We start from the raw sequence: 15,181 nt of genomic DNA, 5'->3' as shown, positions 1-15,181 counted from the left end.
GCAACAGCCTCCTCGAGGAATCTTCTGGAGGGCCCAAGTGGGCCTGGTTGCTATTTACACCCCCTGTTTACTAAATGCACCCCCTTTCTATTTTTTTGTAATTCTTTTTCCGTAACGTTATGAAACTTTACGAATTTCGTAACGATACTTATTTTCCTTCCGCAAGGTTACGAATACTTACGGATTATGTATTTATTCTTTTTTAGCTTTCGAAGAAGTTACGGAGACTCACGGATTGCGCAAAAACACCTCTTTTCGATTTCCGCCACATTACGAATTTCACGAATCACGCAAGCCTGCTTCCTTTCGATTTCTGAGACGTCTCGGGACTTCATTCATTGCACGTCATCAAGTAATAATCCCCGGACGAAATTAGGGTATGACAGTTGCCCCTCTTTACTTACCTCTCATCGGAGATAAGAGGAAAGCAAAGATAGGACACTGATTTCGTCCGTCCTGCCCTTTCTGTGATGACGACTCTCATCTCCATTCCTTCTTTTTTCTTCTGCACAAAACAAAATAAAAACAATAACAAAGAACAATGAACATAATACACATATACACGTATACACATACTCAGCGAAGGAACCGATCTGAAAAACAACAGAATAACGTGCTTCCCAGTCACCAGAAGCTTCGCACTTGATAATGGAGACACATGAACAGCGCTAGGCAATGACATTCATGGTGCTCCGAACAAAGGTGGAGTATGGAGGATTGCCTTGAGGGTCCGCACTTAGGCAATCATGAAACTCAGCTCCAAACTCGAAAGTGGAGGACACATGAACAGCCCTAAGCAATAACATTCATGTGGCTCCAGAACAGGATGAGAATGGAGGATTGCCTTGAGGGTCCTCTCTTAGGCAATCATGGAAAACAGCTCCAAACTCAAAAGTGGAGAACACATGAACAGCCCTAAGCAATAACATTCATGCGGCTCCAGAAAAGGGTGAGAATGGAGGATTGCCTTGAGGGTCCTCTCTTAGGCAATCATGGAACACAGCTCCAAACTCGAAAGTGGAGGACACATAAATGACAACGCAATTCATTCACGTGGCTCCGGAACAGGATGAGAATGGAGGATTGCCTTGAGGGTCCTCTCTTAGGCAATCATGGAACACAGCTCCAAACTCGAAAATGGAGCACACATGAATGACAACGCAATTCATTCACGTGGCTCCGGAACAGGATGAGAATGGAGGATTGCCTTGAGGGTCCTCTCTTAGGCAATCATGGAACACAGCTCCAAACTCGAAAATGGAGGACACATGAATGACAACGCAATTCATTCACGTGGCTCCGGAACAGGATGAGAATGGAGGATTGCCTTGAGGGTCCTCTCTTAGCCAATCATGGAACAGAGCTCCAAACTCGAAAGTGGAGGACAACGCAATTCATTCACATGGCTCCGGAACAGGATGAGAATGGAGGATTGCCTTGAGGGTTCTCTCTTAGGAAATCATGGAACACAGCTCCAAACTCGAAAGTGGAGGACACATGAATGACAACGTAATTCATTCACGTGGCTCCGGAACAGGATGAGAATGGAGGATTGCCTTGAGGGTCCTCTCTTAGGCAATCATGGAACACAGCTCCAAACTCGAAAGTGGAGGACACATGAATGACAACGCAATTCATTCACGTGGCTCCGGAACAAGATGAGAATAGAGGATTGCCTTGAGGGTCCTCTCTTAGGCAATCATGGAACACAGCTCCAAACTCGAAAGTGGAGGACACATGAACAGCCCTAAGTAATAACATTCATGTGGCTCCGAAAATGATTGGCAGGACCGAACGGTCCACCGGGTTTTTCCACCTAAAAGGATAACATGCTTTTTGCAAAGAAAAATAAATCATTCGCGAGAGCACCACATCTTAGAGAAACAATATACTTGTGCCAAGGGTAATCTTCCTTGTAACCGAGAATGAAGAGCAGGACGTCAACTTCTAGCTTTCAAATGAACACGCAGGGGAAACATGGGGCTAAGCTTGAAAATAAATCACTCATGGTGTATAAAACTCACAAGGCAAGTGTCTTAACCTATTCCCAAACCAATAACTAAACCATGACTCTATTTTGCACGCGACTTCCTATCGAATCATAGATCAAACGTACGATCACGGACCAATAGGATTTTCTAGAGGTCAGCATTTTTGGATAGGAAGCTGGGTGTTTCGGTCTTTTCCTCTTTGTTCATGTGGGGTGGAATATTGCCAGTCAAGAATGATTCTGAGCGGCAATATGGCATTGGAGACTTTCTATCCTCTTTCTGTTGTTGATCGAGAGTTGCTTCTTTTCCTTTTTCGCTTCCTTTCGATCTTTGATCGGGAATCCTTCCTTTTCTTTCTTTTGTTCTTTTCTTTATTTTCATTTTTTTTTCTTTTTCCTTCTTTCTTTCCATTTCTTCCTTCTCTTTCTCTTCACTTTTCCTTCCCCATCCCTTTCTTTGGGAAATCGGGTTTTAGCATTCCATTCGCTCTCCCTTGAGGAGATTTCACTGTCCTTTGCTTCGGGGAAAAGAATGAGGATTCCTCTTTTACAGGCCAAGGTTCAAAAAGGTCCGAGGTTGTGTTTCAATGGGGTCTTTTATCGTGGGAACCCAATCTTGATATCTGGTGCGAAACAAATCTGGGTGACAAGGTGTCGGTCTCGGGCCGAACTTCCACATTATTCCATAAGGCACGCTTGACAATGATGATTTGAAAATAACGTGCAAAATTAGTCATGGCTACAGCCAGGTGGGCACTCAAGCATCCCTTTTATGGCATCGTGACACTACGGTTGGGAATTTGCACAGACAAACCCAACGTTTCCAAATTATGTTCTTTCATCAGTTCAATGCATTCATCCATCCTTATCTCGGTTCATTCCAGAAAATAAACTCTTAGCATCGGTCCCTTGTTTCCAGAAGATGCGTTTGCTCTTTACGAATGATTCATACTTCTTAACTACAACATGTCGATCTTTGCGGTCTTTCTTTCTTTTTTACTTTTTGTTTTATTTTTAAATATGTTCACTAAAACTATACACTTGTGGTTCTTTATGAGGAAAATCTTTCTTTATACATCTATGACAAACTTCTTTTGTACACGCATTAGAACTCTTCTTCTTACGTCACACAGTCTATATACAAACCCTATTTACATTCAAAGATTTTCATTTTTTCCAACACACCCTTATGGTTCACACAAAGGTTTCTTCATATACACTCATTGCTCACACACACAAGAATTCCTTTCTACGCATCATTTACACACAAGAATCCTTCTATACACATTTCCTTTTACATACATGTATAAATAAAATCCTTTTTCTTTTCTTTATGAACATGACTTTTATTCACAGCGCTTCTTTCTTTTTATTAGGATTTTTGGTTCATTTTATTTTATTATTTTTAGGACGACGTTCCTAAAAATGAAAAAACTCTACGCGGTTCCAGCATTTCAACAAACATTATTGACAATAATGAAACAAATACCGACGTAACAACTCAAGTGATATGTATGTACAAAACAAAAGTCAAAACATGAAACAAACGTCAGTCCCTTAGTCAAACACAAAATAAGATGATATGTAACAGAAAAAACAAATGGAAACAAAAAGAAGTATGGGTCGAGAGATCTCCCAATCATGTGGCCCTGCTCCCTCCTAAGAAATCAAGTAAATCGGTCATCTCTTCATCCTCGCGGGCCCCATCTGCCTCGTCGGGAGCCTCTGCTGGTGCCCTTGCTGGTGCCTCTCCTGCCTGGGCCTCAGGCCAATCTCCAGGCCATGCGACCTCTGCCCTGAACTGGTCCGGAGTAGGGCACGGAAAAGAAGTAAAGCCTTGGCTCTGCAGGCTGAGACTCATCTGATAAAGACAATCATAGGTCTGTACATGTGCCCGGTGGTTGGCCGCCTGCTGGCGAACCAAATGCCGCAAATACTGCTCCGTGTCAAATGATCCGGCTGGACCAGCCTGATGAGGTGGCGGCGCGTCCGCGGCCTGTGGTGCATCACCCTGGACCTGTCTCTGCGTGCAGTACTTCTCAATAAAAGCTCGGGTGATGGGTGGCCGAATCACCTTGCTAGGTGTGACGGGGACGCCGAACGACTGGCAGAGTCCTGTGATCAAGGCGGGAAATCCCAGGGCCCTGTTGGACTTATCTGGGTCCAGAGGGTGCCTGGTAGGCGCCATACCTGCAAAAATATAGATGGCATCAGCGATTAACTGAGCCACATGGATGCTCATCCGCGTTAGGATAGCGTACACCAGCTGACACTTCGGTAGGGGGAGGTCAGAATTATGATCGGTGAGCCACATGGATGCTCATCCATATCTGAGTCAGGGTGGTCATGTTAGTGCGCATGATCCGCACCCGTCTCTCGGCAGCAGTCCGGGCAAAATCTTGCCCCGGTATACATAGCAACTGGGCGATGGCCTCCTCATCGAACCCATTAGACCGGTTCCTCCTCTGGCCATACTCGCACTCCTGGCCCTCTTCCAGCACTAAAGGATATCCCAGGAGCTGGCCGATAGCATCTGCATCGAACGGGATCCACTGACCCCTCACCCAGGACCTCATATCACGCACGCCCTCCTCTGTTGGCCAAGCATTGGCATAAAATTCGAGGACTATGTCTGGATCAAACTTGGCCATGGGGGTAACTAGTGATGCCCACCATCGACGACCTATTTCTTCCTGGAAATCGGTATACTCATCGTCCCTGAGCTGGACGCGTCGCTCCCGGAGAAATGACCATCCCTTGATGGCCTCTCGAAGCGCTGCTGGTGTTCAGCGCTCCTAAAACGGTGACTATCATACTCGGGAGCAGAACTAGTTCCTTCGACCGCCTTATCCTTCCTGGATCTCTTTGAGGCAAGTTGCCTCGGGGCCATTTCCTGCGAGAACAAACATTTGGAAGTTAGTTTTACAAGATAACACTTATCTTAATGCAAAAAGGTCGTGCTAATCCCTCTGATGGAGAACGGACTCATGTAATCCAATTATGCACACATGTACGTGTAGAAAATATCCCATAATTTATATCAACATACAAGGCTATTCAAAACATTCTAGTTACCATACATATACATTTTTTGGAAAGAATACTTACATGCATGCTCAAGGTATTGTGCCAAAATTACATATGTTCATATCCTAACTATTTTGCTACCACAAACTACCCACACACATTTGAAGTATTTTATTAACATACAAATTTTTTGTTGTTCCATTCATATTTATTTATACATATACGCACATTGGAGAGCCAATCTCACATCACGCACACACTTGCATTTGAAAAGGAACTTTCATGTCATCTACCTACTCTTGAGGGGCAATTCCACATCATATATTCATTTGGGAAGCATCCTCGCGCCATCTTTGGCACGGGTACATTTTTTTTGAAAGACTTCTTATACTACTTATCCACAAATATACATATTTTGAAATGCATTATTTACTATTCATTCACTTTGCAAGGTATTTTTATGCCACATATTCACATATATCTACACACCATTGAGAAAGCATCTCCCACGTTACTTAGGTGAAAGTGCCAATCACGGGGCAGCTCAAATCCTTACAAAAAAAGTCCCTATTTTCATGCTTTTCTAATCCTAAAACCAAATTTTGGATTCCTAGCCATAAGCATGTTTCCTTGCATTGAAGCTTTAAAAAGTTTGGGTTTCTAAGCTTGGGATTACATTTGGGCACCTATTTTGATTTTCCCATGCTATCTCTACATACATAAAACAGCCCCACCGTCCCAATTTTTGTAAAATCATATTCATATATCATTGGGGCATTTCATCGAGCACTTGGTGGGCGCACATTTAGACATAAATTGCAAGAGAATGGGAGCAATGTGGCATGCCCCATTGCTTCAGAATACAACCTAGGCCTAAGGCCTTTTCATTCAAATCCTCAATTCAAGAAAACAAGCACCAAAGCAAACCAAAACTGCCTTACAAATATAAGCATGTTCTCACAATTCGAGGCACCAAAAGATGAAGAAAGCGCATCAATGGAAAGCAAAAACATCAAGGATGGAACACTTACTTGTTGGAGTGAATTGAAATACCAAAAACGAAAGCAAAATGCGATCAAAAGGCTTAGGGGAGCAAGAAACTGCAAGCCTTCGTGTTATCTCTTTCTTGAATGAAGGGGGGGAAGTTTTTGGATACAAAAACGTTCCCCTCCTTCGTTTTTATATTTTGAGTGCAGGGGTTGCTCGCCCAGGCGAGCTCAGCTCGCCCAGGCGAGCTAACCTGCTACTTTTTTTTTTTTGAGGGGAACATTAACCATGTCCCCTCCTTTTTCATGGGTTAGCGTCTCACCTAACTTGAACTTACTTAAGTTAGAATTAGGCGTCGATTACTTATTTTAAAACAAATAATAGTAAAAGAAACTGCAACCACAAAGGATACTGGGCTGCCTTGCAGCGACGTTCTCTGCTTGCTTAGCGCCGGGAAGGGGCAACGATTGGTCGGTCGTGACCCCATCCCCACTTGCATCCGTCCCTATGTACCTACAAGTAGGAAACGAAAATACGCGGCCAATCGTGACCGGTCATCGTCTTACCTTGGTTGATTTCTGCCATTGATTTGTCTTGACTTCTGACCGTGGTCTGAGACGATTCTACTCTTTGCTATCACAAGATATGCATGTGCATGTATGAATGTATGAATGTTTCTAATGCGATGATTTTATTTTAGTGAAGGCTGATTAGGTTCAATTTTAAAATAAGCGTTTGGGGCACCCCATACACTGAGCGAAGAGGGCTCATGCTTATAAAAAATCTAAAACACAAAGTTTGAAACACCAAAGGGGGGACTAAAACCTCGCCCATCTTTTTTTTTTTTAAAAAAAAGAACAAGACAAATACAGAGGAAAGGAATCCCTGGAGGAAACCAACAAAAAACTCAGAATTTAAAAGAAACTGCAACGGTCCCCTCGATTGCCCCAGACCTTAAGTGTAATATCGTTTAACTACATCGGAGTTCACGGGCGAAGGCAATTCCTCGCCATCCATGTGGGTGAGTATCAGAGCATCCCCAGAAAAAGCTCTTTTCACAACGAAAGGTCCTTCATAATTCGGGGCCCACTTGCCTCGATTATCTTTAACAGTGTGGGACATCTTCTTCAGCACGAGGTCTCCCTCGTTGAACTTGCGCGGGCGTACCTTCTTGTCGAATGCGTTCTTTATCCTTTGTTGATACAAACGCCCATGGCTCATGGCGGCCAAACGCTTACCTTCAATAAGGCTAAGTTGGTCGTAGCGTGCTTGAGCCCATTCTGACTCTTCTAGGCCCGACTCCGCCATTATTCTCTGAGAAGGAACTTCTACCTCAAATGGGAGTACTGCCTCCATCCCATAAACCAAAGAATACGGTGTTGCCCCAGTAGAAGTTCGTATCGAGGTTCTGTATCCGTGTAGGGCGAAAGGCAACATCTCATGCCAATCCTTGTATGACACCGTCATCTTTTGAACAATCTTCTTGATATTCTTATTCGCAGCCTCTACAGCCCCATTCATCTTTGGCCGATAAGGGGTAGAGTTATGATGCTGGATCTTGAAGTCTTCGCACATCTCCTGCATCATCTTATTGTTCAGATTGGTGTCATTGTCAGTAATGATCTTCCTGGGGAGTCCGTATCGACAAATCAACTCCTTCTTTATGAATCTAACTACCATATTCCTTGTGACGTTAGTATAGGAGGCTGCTTCGACCCATTTGGTGAAGTAATCTATCGCCACAAGAATGAAGCGGTGACCATTCGACGCTTTGGGTTCTATGGCCCCAATGACATCTATTCCCCACATAGAAAAAGGCCAAGGGGCGGACATAACATTCAAAGGATGTGGCGGAACATTGACGTTGTCCGCGTATGCCTGACATTTATGACATTTCCTGACATGAGCGCAGCAATCGCTTTCCATGGTGAGCCAATAATAGCCGGCCCTGAGGATTTTTCTAGCCATAGCATGCCCATTGGCATGTGTCCCAAAGGAACCTTCGTGGATCTCCTCAATCATGAAATTCGCCTCTTTGGCATCTACACATCGTAGGAGGGTCATGTCGTGGTTTCGTTTGTACAGGATGGTACCACTTACAAAGAAACCAGTAGCCAATCTCCTCAACGTCCTCTTGTCATTGTCAGAAATCCCTGGTGGGTATTCCTTATTCTCGACATACCGCTTGATGTCGAAATACCACGGTTTCCCATCCCGTTCTTCCTCTATTGCATAACAATATGCCGGCCTGCCTTGAGATTTGAATTCGATGTATGGCAGATCCCCGTGTAGGGCAAGTTGAAACATGGATGCCAGGGTGGCTAGTGCGTCAGCCATCTGATTCTCTTCCCGAGGTATGTGGTGGAAGGAAATGTCGTCAAAGTACTTGGCTAACCTCAAGATATGAGTTTGATAGGGTATCAACTTCGAATCCCTAGTTTCCCATTCTCCTTTCAACTGGCGTATCACCAAAGCTGAGTCTCCATACACCTTGAGTAGTTTTACATCAAAATCAATGGCTGCCTGAACCCCGAGGGCGCATGCTTCGTACTCGGCCATATTGTTGGTACAATCAAAACCTAGCCTAGCCGTGAAAGGAATACATTGATCATCCGGGGATACAAGGACTGCCCCTACTCCGTGGCCCAAAGCATTTGATGCCCCATCGAAGCAAACAATCCATTTGTCTAGGTCCTCATGCGTCCACTTCTCTTCAAACAAGGCCATGATATCTTCATTTGGGAACTCGGGGTGCATCGGCCAATAATCCTGGAGGGGTTGCTGGGCCAAATAATCCGCTAAGGCACTTCCCTTTACTGCCTTTTGGGTGACGTAAACGATATCGAATTCAGACAATAGTACCTGCCACCTGGCGATTCGTCCCGTGAGGGCCGGTTTTTCAAAGATGTATTTTACGGGATCCATTCTGGAAATAAGCCACGTGGTATAGCCGAGCATGTACTGCCTGAGCCGATGTGATGCCCATACCAGAGCACAACATGTCCTTTCCAACATTGAGTAATTCATCTTACATGCGGTAAACTTCTTGCTCAGATAGTAGATGGCTTGCTCCTTTTTTCCAGAATCATCATGCTGACCCAACACACACCCCATAGACTCGTCCAAAACGGTCATGTACAGGAAAAGAGGTCTTCCTGTTACGGGTGGCATGAGCACCGGGGGATTTGCGAGACTCTGTTTGATCTTTTCGAAGGCCTCTTGGCAGTCACCGTTCCATAGGACCGCCTGGTTCTTACGTAACAGCTTAAAAATGGGTTCACAGGTAGGGGTGAGTTGCGAGATAAATCTTGCGATATAATTCAACCTGCCCAAAAATCCCCGGACCTGCTTCTCCGTGCGTGGTTCCGGCATTTCAAGGATGGCCTTCACTTTCTCGGGATCTATCTCTATCCCTTTCTGACTTACGATAAATCCTAGCAGCTTCCCCGACTTCACCCCAAAAGTGCATTTAGTTGGGTTCAGTTTTAATTGGTATTTCCGCAACCTTCCAAACAGCTTACGCAGATTGACAAGGTGTTCGTCCTCAGTCCGAGACTTGGCAATCATGTCATCTACGTAGACCTCTATTTCCTTATGCATCATGTCATGGAACAACGCCACCATGGCACGTTGATAGGTTACCCCAGCGTTTTTCAAACCGAAGGCCATCACTTTATAGCAGAATGTCCCCCATAGGGTGACGAAAGTGGTCTTCTCTACATCTTCGGGTGCCATCTTTATTTGATTATACCCCGAGAAACCATCCATAAATGAGAAAAGGGCGAATTTGGCTGTATTATCTACCAATATGTCAATGTGTGGCAGGGGAAAGTTGTCTTTAGGACTGGCTCGGCTTAAGTCCCGGTAGTCTACACACATTCGAACCTTGCCATCCTTTTTCGGGACTGGGACAATATTGGCCACCCACTCCGGGTACCGTGCCACAGCTAAGAAACCTGCATCAAACTACTTCCTTACTTCTTCTTTAATTTTTAAGGACATCTCGGGTCTCATTCTTCGTAACTTTTGCTTAACCGGAGAAGACCCATGATTCAAAGGCAACTTATGCTGCACAATGTCGGAATCCAGACCGGGCATGTCTTGATACGACCATGCAAAGACATCTTGATACTCTTCAAGAAGGGTTATCAAGCCTTGGTGGATAGGCGCGGTCATACCGGTTCTTACCTTCACTTCTTTCTTTTCCTCCGTGGTCCCCAAGTTTACTAATTCGGTTTCTTCTTGGTGAGGCTTCATTTCACGTTCTTCCTGAGCGACCAACCTCTCCAATTCTGGTGACAGGACGTCCTCTTCCTCTTCCTCATTTATCGTTTGGCTTATATCTCGATCGAAATCGATTGTCAAACCCTCGTCGTTAGGATCCTCAAAGAATCGACCCTCATATCTATACCAAACAAGACAAAAGAAACAAAAACATGCAAAATGATATGAGAAAGGGTGGTACTACAAGAACAGATGAAACAAGATCTGATGCAATCCTACCCCGCAAGGGCATTGGCTAGAAGACTCCAAGTAGATTGGGCTAGAGATCCAAGGAAAGGCCCTAGGGTTCTCATGAGCCTTAGGGTAGATTTTGAGCCCATGGGCTAAGTATGAGCCCGCTTATCTTTGTAAATATTAGAATAGGTTATTCCTTCGTCTAGGCCTTGTATTTTGGCCATTCTAGTAGTATAGGGTTTTAGCCTTGTATTTCGGGGCATTTTGAGTTGTCTTTGTAATAAGGACTTTATTTTGTTATTTGCATGTTTTTTGTCATGGGGGTGAGCTTAGCTATTATAGAGGGTGTGTAGCTAAGCTCTAGCTTCTCATCTCAAGGAGGTGAGCTTAGCTATTATAGAGGTGTGTGTAGCTAAGCTCTAGCTTCTTAAGGAATCTTCTTAAGGAAGCTTCTCAAGGAGGTGAGCTTAGTTATGAGAGGGGTGTGTGTAGCTAAGCTCTAGCTTCTCAAGGAAGTTTTCTCAAAGAAGCTTCTCAAGGAAGTTTTCTCAAGAAAGCTTCTCAAGGAAGCTACCTAGTCTATAAATAGAATCATGTGTAACACTTGTTGTAACTTTGATGAATGAGAGTCTTGTGAGACATACTTCAAAGTTCCACTTCTCTCCCTCTTTTATTCCTTCAATTTCGTGCTCCCCCCTCTTTCTTTCCCTCCCTCTTTCTTTTCCTCCATTGAAGCATCTTTCCAAGCTTCTTATCCAAGGCTCATCTTGGTGGTGAAGCTCCTTCCTCCATGGCTTATTCCATAATGGATGGCGCCTCCTCTCACCTCTTTTCCTTTGTCTTCCGCTGCATCTCCATGGTGAAAAATCACCATTAAAGGACCCCATTGAAGCTCAAAGATCCAGCCTCCATAGAAGCCCCACAAGCAAGCTTCCATCAAGTGGTAATCAGAGCACAAGAGCTTCAAGTAGGTGCTCCTTAAACCTCCATTAATTTTTTTTCTTTACCTTCTCTTCCATTGTTGTTTCTTCATTTTTCTCCATGTATCTCCTCACATGTCTTGTTCTAAATGTTGTTAACATGATTCTTTAGAGTTTCCACCTATTAAACTTGCTATAGAAGCTAGATTTGATTTTCTATGGTTCAAATTTCTTGTTCTTGTTCTTGAACCATGAATTGTGTTGAGTTTAGGTTCCTTTGAGTTTTGTCTTGTTATTTTTTTTTGTGGCTGAAACCTAAACCATAAAATTCTTACAAAAATATTAAAGTAGAAGAAAACCTCAAAAATCTAGAGTGACTTGTTCACCTATTGTAGTTTTGTCATAGAAGTCATGTCTAGTCATGAAACTTGTCACATAAGATTTCTTATGTTGTGCTGAATTTTATTTTCTTGTTTCTTTGTCTAACTCATTTGTTCATGAGTGTATGAAATTCTTTTAGCCTATTATTTGATTTGAGTCAAATCTTTCATGTTAATTAGTCCTTAACATGTTCATGCAAAATTCTTAGAGAGTCTTTGATTGTGAACCTTTTCTTGAACTTTTAGGTTTCTTTATGATTGTGTCTATTGTGAATTTGAGTTTTGGTGATTGAATTGCTGGCTGAAATGTTGATCCTAAGTTAATATTGAACTCCGAAAACTATGGTAAACAATCCTAGTGAGTTCAACATACATAGGAAGGTTGAAAGTAAGCCCAAGGCAATCAATATACCATGCTTAAAGAAACAAATCGCTGGTGCTGGCAGCTTGGACATACAAACTTGTAAAAATTACTGAGAATTGGTTACTTCGAATTTTGAGCTGAAATTTTTACTGAATTTTCTAGACATCTGGAAAAAAGTTATAAAAAAATAAAAAAGTGATTTGAATAAAAGGAAAAAATACGAAAAATCGCACAAGTTGGCAGGAAAATCAGTATCCAGAAAAAAAAGGTGAAAAGGAAGGGTGCTTGTTGTTTTGGCTCAAAATTTATTCTATAATTGGAAATTTCAATTCAAAATTAGTGTGAAGACAAGTGCCAAAGCTAGAGTTTTGTTGAGTCTTTTTTTTTTTCAGTTGTTTTACTCTACTCTAGAGCCATTCTAAGTTTCTCTTTGAGTCCTAGCTTGCTTCTATGTCCTTTTCATTGCTTTAATTGTTGAATAATCCTTGAAAATTTGTCTTGTTAAAACTCCATTGGTTTAGCTTTCATTTCATTTTTTTTGGTCTTTGGTTATTGCTTGTCTCTTTGTTTCCTTATTTGTGGGTTGCCATATAGGGAATTGGAAGGAGGATTGGTGCCATCCCTTGAAGAATTTCAGTCCAGAAGCAAGGGGTCAACCGCCTTAAGAGCTATTGGACTAAGAAGCACTCCAAATTGAGTGAATCACCAAAGAGAGAACAACCACCAAAATTGAGGACCGTTTTGTAATTTTGTAATTTGCAATTTACTTACCTTCATTGCTTTCAAGTTTTTGAAACAAAAAGGCCTTTCATTGGAAGTGTGTTGGGAGCCTCCAATAGGTTACCAAACTTTCATTTGTGTGTAATAATTTTAGGCAATTTTTACTTAGGATAGTGAGTGTTTTGTTGGGAACCTTGAATGTGGTCATCCAAAAACTCTTAGGATTCACCTAGTTTACATTTCTTGCTTACTTTCATAGCTTATTTCTTTTACCTTCCATTGTCAAACCGCCTAGATAGCTTGCATTTTACCAATTAGTTTTTTTACCTTATCTTTCACACCTCTTTAAGTGTTTATTTGGCTAGTTTCAACCATAGTTTCTTTTACCTTTTGTTTTCAAACCTCCAACAAGAAAGAACCACAACTTAGGAACCAACATGAGTCATCATTCATCTAGTGTTAATGGCGAGGGTACTAGTCATAAAGACCCTTTATCTAGAATCTTAGATGAGTTGAGTTCCCTCAAGTTATGGAAAGAAAAACAAGAGAGAAAAGAAAAAGGAAAAAAAAGAGTGGAAGAATAAGTCAAGATGAAAGAAAGAAAATAAGAGAGGAAGAAAGAAGAAAAATAATGAAAGAAATGAAAAGAGAAAAATATGCCTCCTATAGTAGTCATAACTCTTGCAAGAGCCTAAGTGAAGAACTTCGTGACTATTACGAAGGAAGGCATAGGTCACATCTTAGACCTCACTCCCATAGAAGAGAAAAGGAAAGAAAGCCTCAAGAGGCTAACATTAGCCTCTCATACTTCCATGGGAAGGACAATGTAGAGGCTAACTTAGATTGGGAAATTAGGGTAAAGCAACAACTTAAAAAGAAGTCTACTTCAAAATCTTATGGCTCTCACTCTTATCCAAAGAAAGACCAAGGTCAAGGCATCTTAGGGGTGACACCTTCTATGCCCAAAGATGATAAGGGGAAGGCAATAGAAAAGCAAGCCCCTAAGGCTAGTATGCAAGAGAAAACTAGCTCTATAAAGTGCTTTAAATGTCTTGGAAGAGGACACATTACTTCTCAATGCCCCACCACAAAAACCATGATTATGAGGGGACAAGACATTTATAGTAGCCAAGATGAGGCTACTACTTCACCTTCCTCTAGTGAAAGTGAAGAAGCAAAAGGGGAAGAATCTAGTGAAGAAATCTACCCCCAAGAAGATGGACAACCATTAGTGGTTAAAGAGAAGTGTAAGGAGGTAAGTGTCTCCTCCAAGAGGTTAGCTAAGAAGGAAACTCATTTTACAATAAAGACAAACATTAAAGAAACTTTCCCTCTTAGACAACCTCCACATTTTCTCTTTTGTAAAAAGACACTTGCTAGCATTGCCACACCTCTTGGGCTTGAGTTTATTCCTCAAGTAAAGAAGTTGTTGGATGAGGGTTTGGTTCGCAAGAGCTTAAATCCTTGTGCTTTTTTGGTGCCCAAAATAGGTATTATTAGGCACCAAGTCCCTAAAATAGGTGGTATGATGAATGTTTTGAGTGGTGCAACCCTCTTTTGTAAAATCACTCGTACACCTAACATCTTCATGGTGTGTGTACATAGGGACCCATTAGGTAGGTTTGTTCTTATTTTTAGTTTCAATACAAACTTAGGTACTCATATGGGACACCTTAGGTTTGTCATACTTTTTGGTAGGAATAATCAATATGAAAATACAGAAAAAGGTATGTTTTATTGCGTTACTTTTCTTAATTTTTCAAATAGTGATCAACGGGTTCCCATGAACCCTAAGAGAATAAAGGTCATTCCTGAGTGGCTCACTCCACCAAGTATAAGAAAAATTTGGGGCTTCCATGACTTAACAAACTTTTACAAAATGTTTGTCCCATATTTTTCTATACTTGTAGCACCACTCATTGAGTTGGTGAGAAACCATGTTCCTTCATGGGAAGATGCCCAGGAAATAGGTTTTCAGACCTTACCTTACTTCAACATACCAAACACCACTAATACATGTGTTTTTGTTCTTTTTACAGGTGTTGAGGGAAGGAGCCCAGAGTATGATGAAACTCGGGATTTGAGGTCAAATCCTTTCCAAGGTGGAGGGAATGATGCAATCCTACCCCGCAAGGGCATTGGCTAGAAGACTCCAAGTAGATTGGGCTAGAGATCCAAGGAAAGGCCCTAGGGTTCTCATGAGCCTTAGGGTAGATTTCGAGCCCATGGGCTAAGTATGAGCCCGCTTATCTTTGTAAATATTAGAATAGGTTATTCCTTCGTCTAGGCCTTGTATTTTGGCCATTCTAGTAGTATAGGGTTTTAGCCTTGTATT

Source organism: Glycine soja, chromosome 1 (genome assembly GCF_004193775.1).
Source record: "Glycine soja cultivar W05 chromosome 1, ASM419377v2, whole genome shotgun sequence".
NCBI classification, from domain to species: Eukaryota; Viridiplantae; Streptophyta; class Magnoliopsida; order Fabales; family Fabaceae; genus Glycine; species Glycine soja.
Note: the sequence above shows the minus strand (reverse complement) of the source record.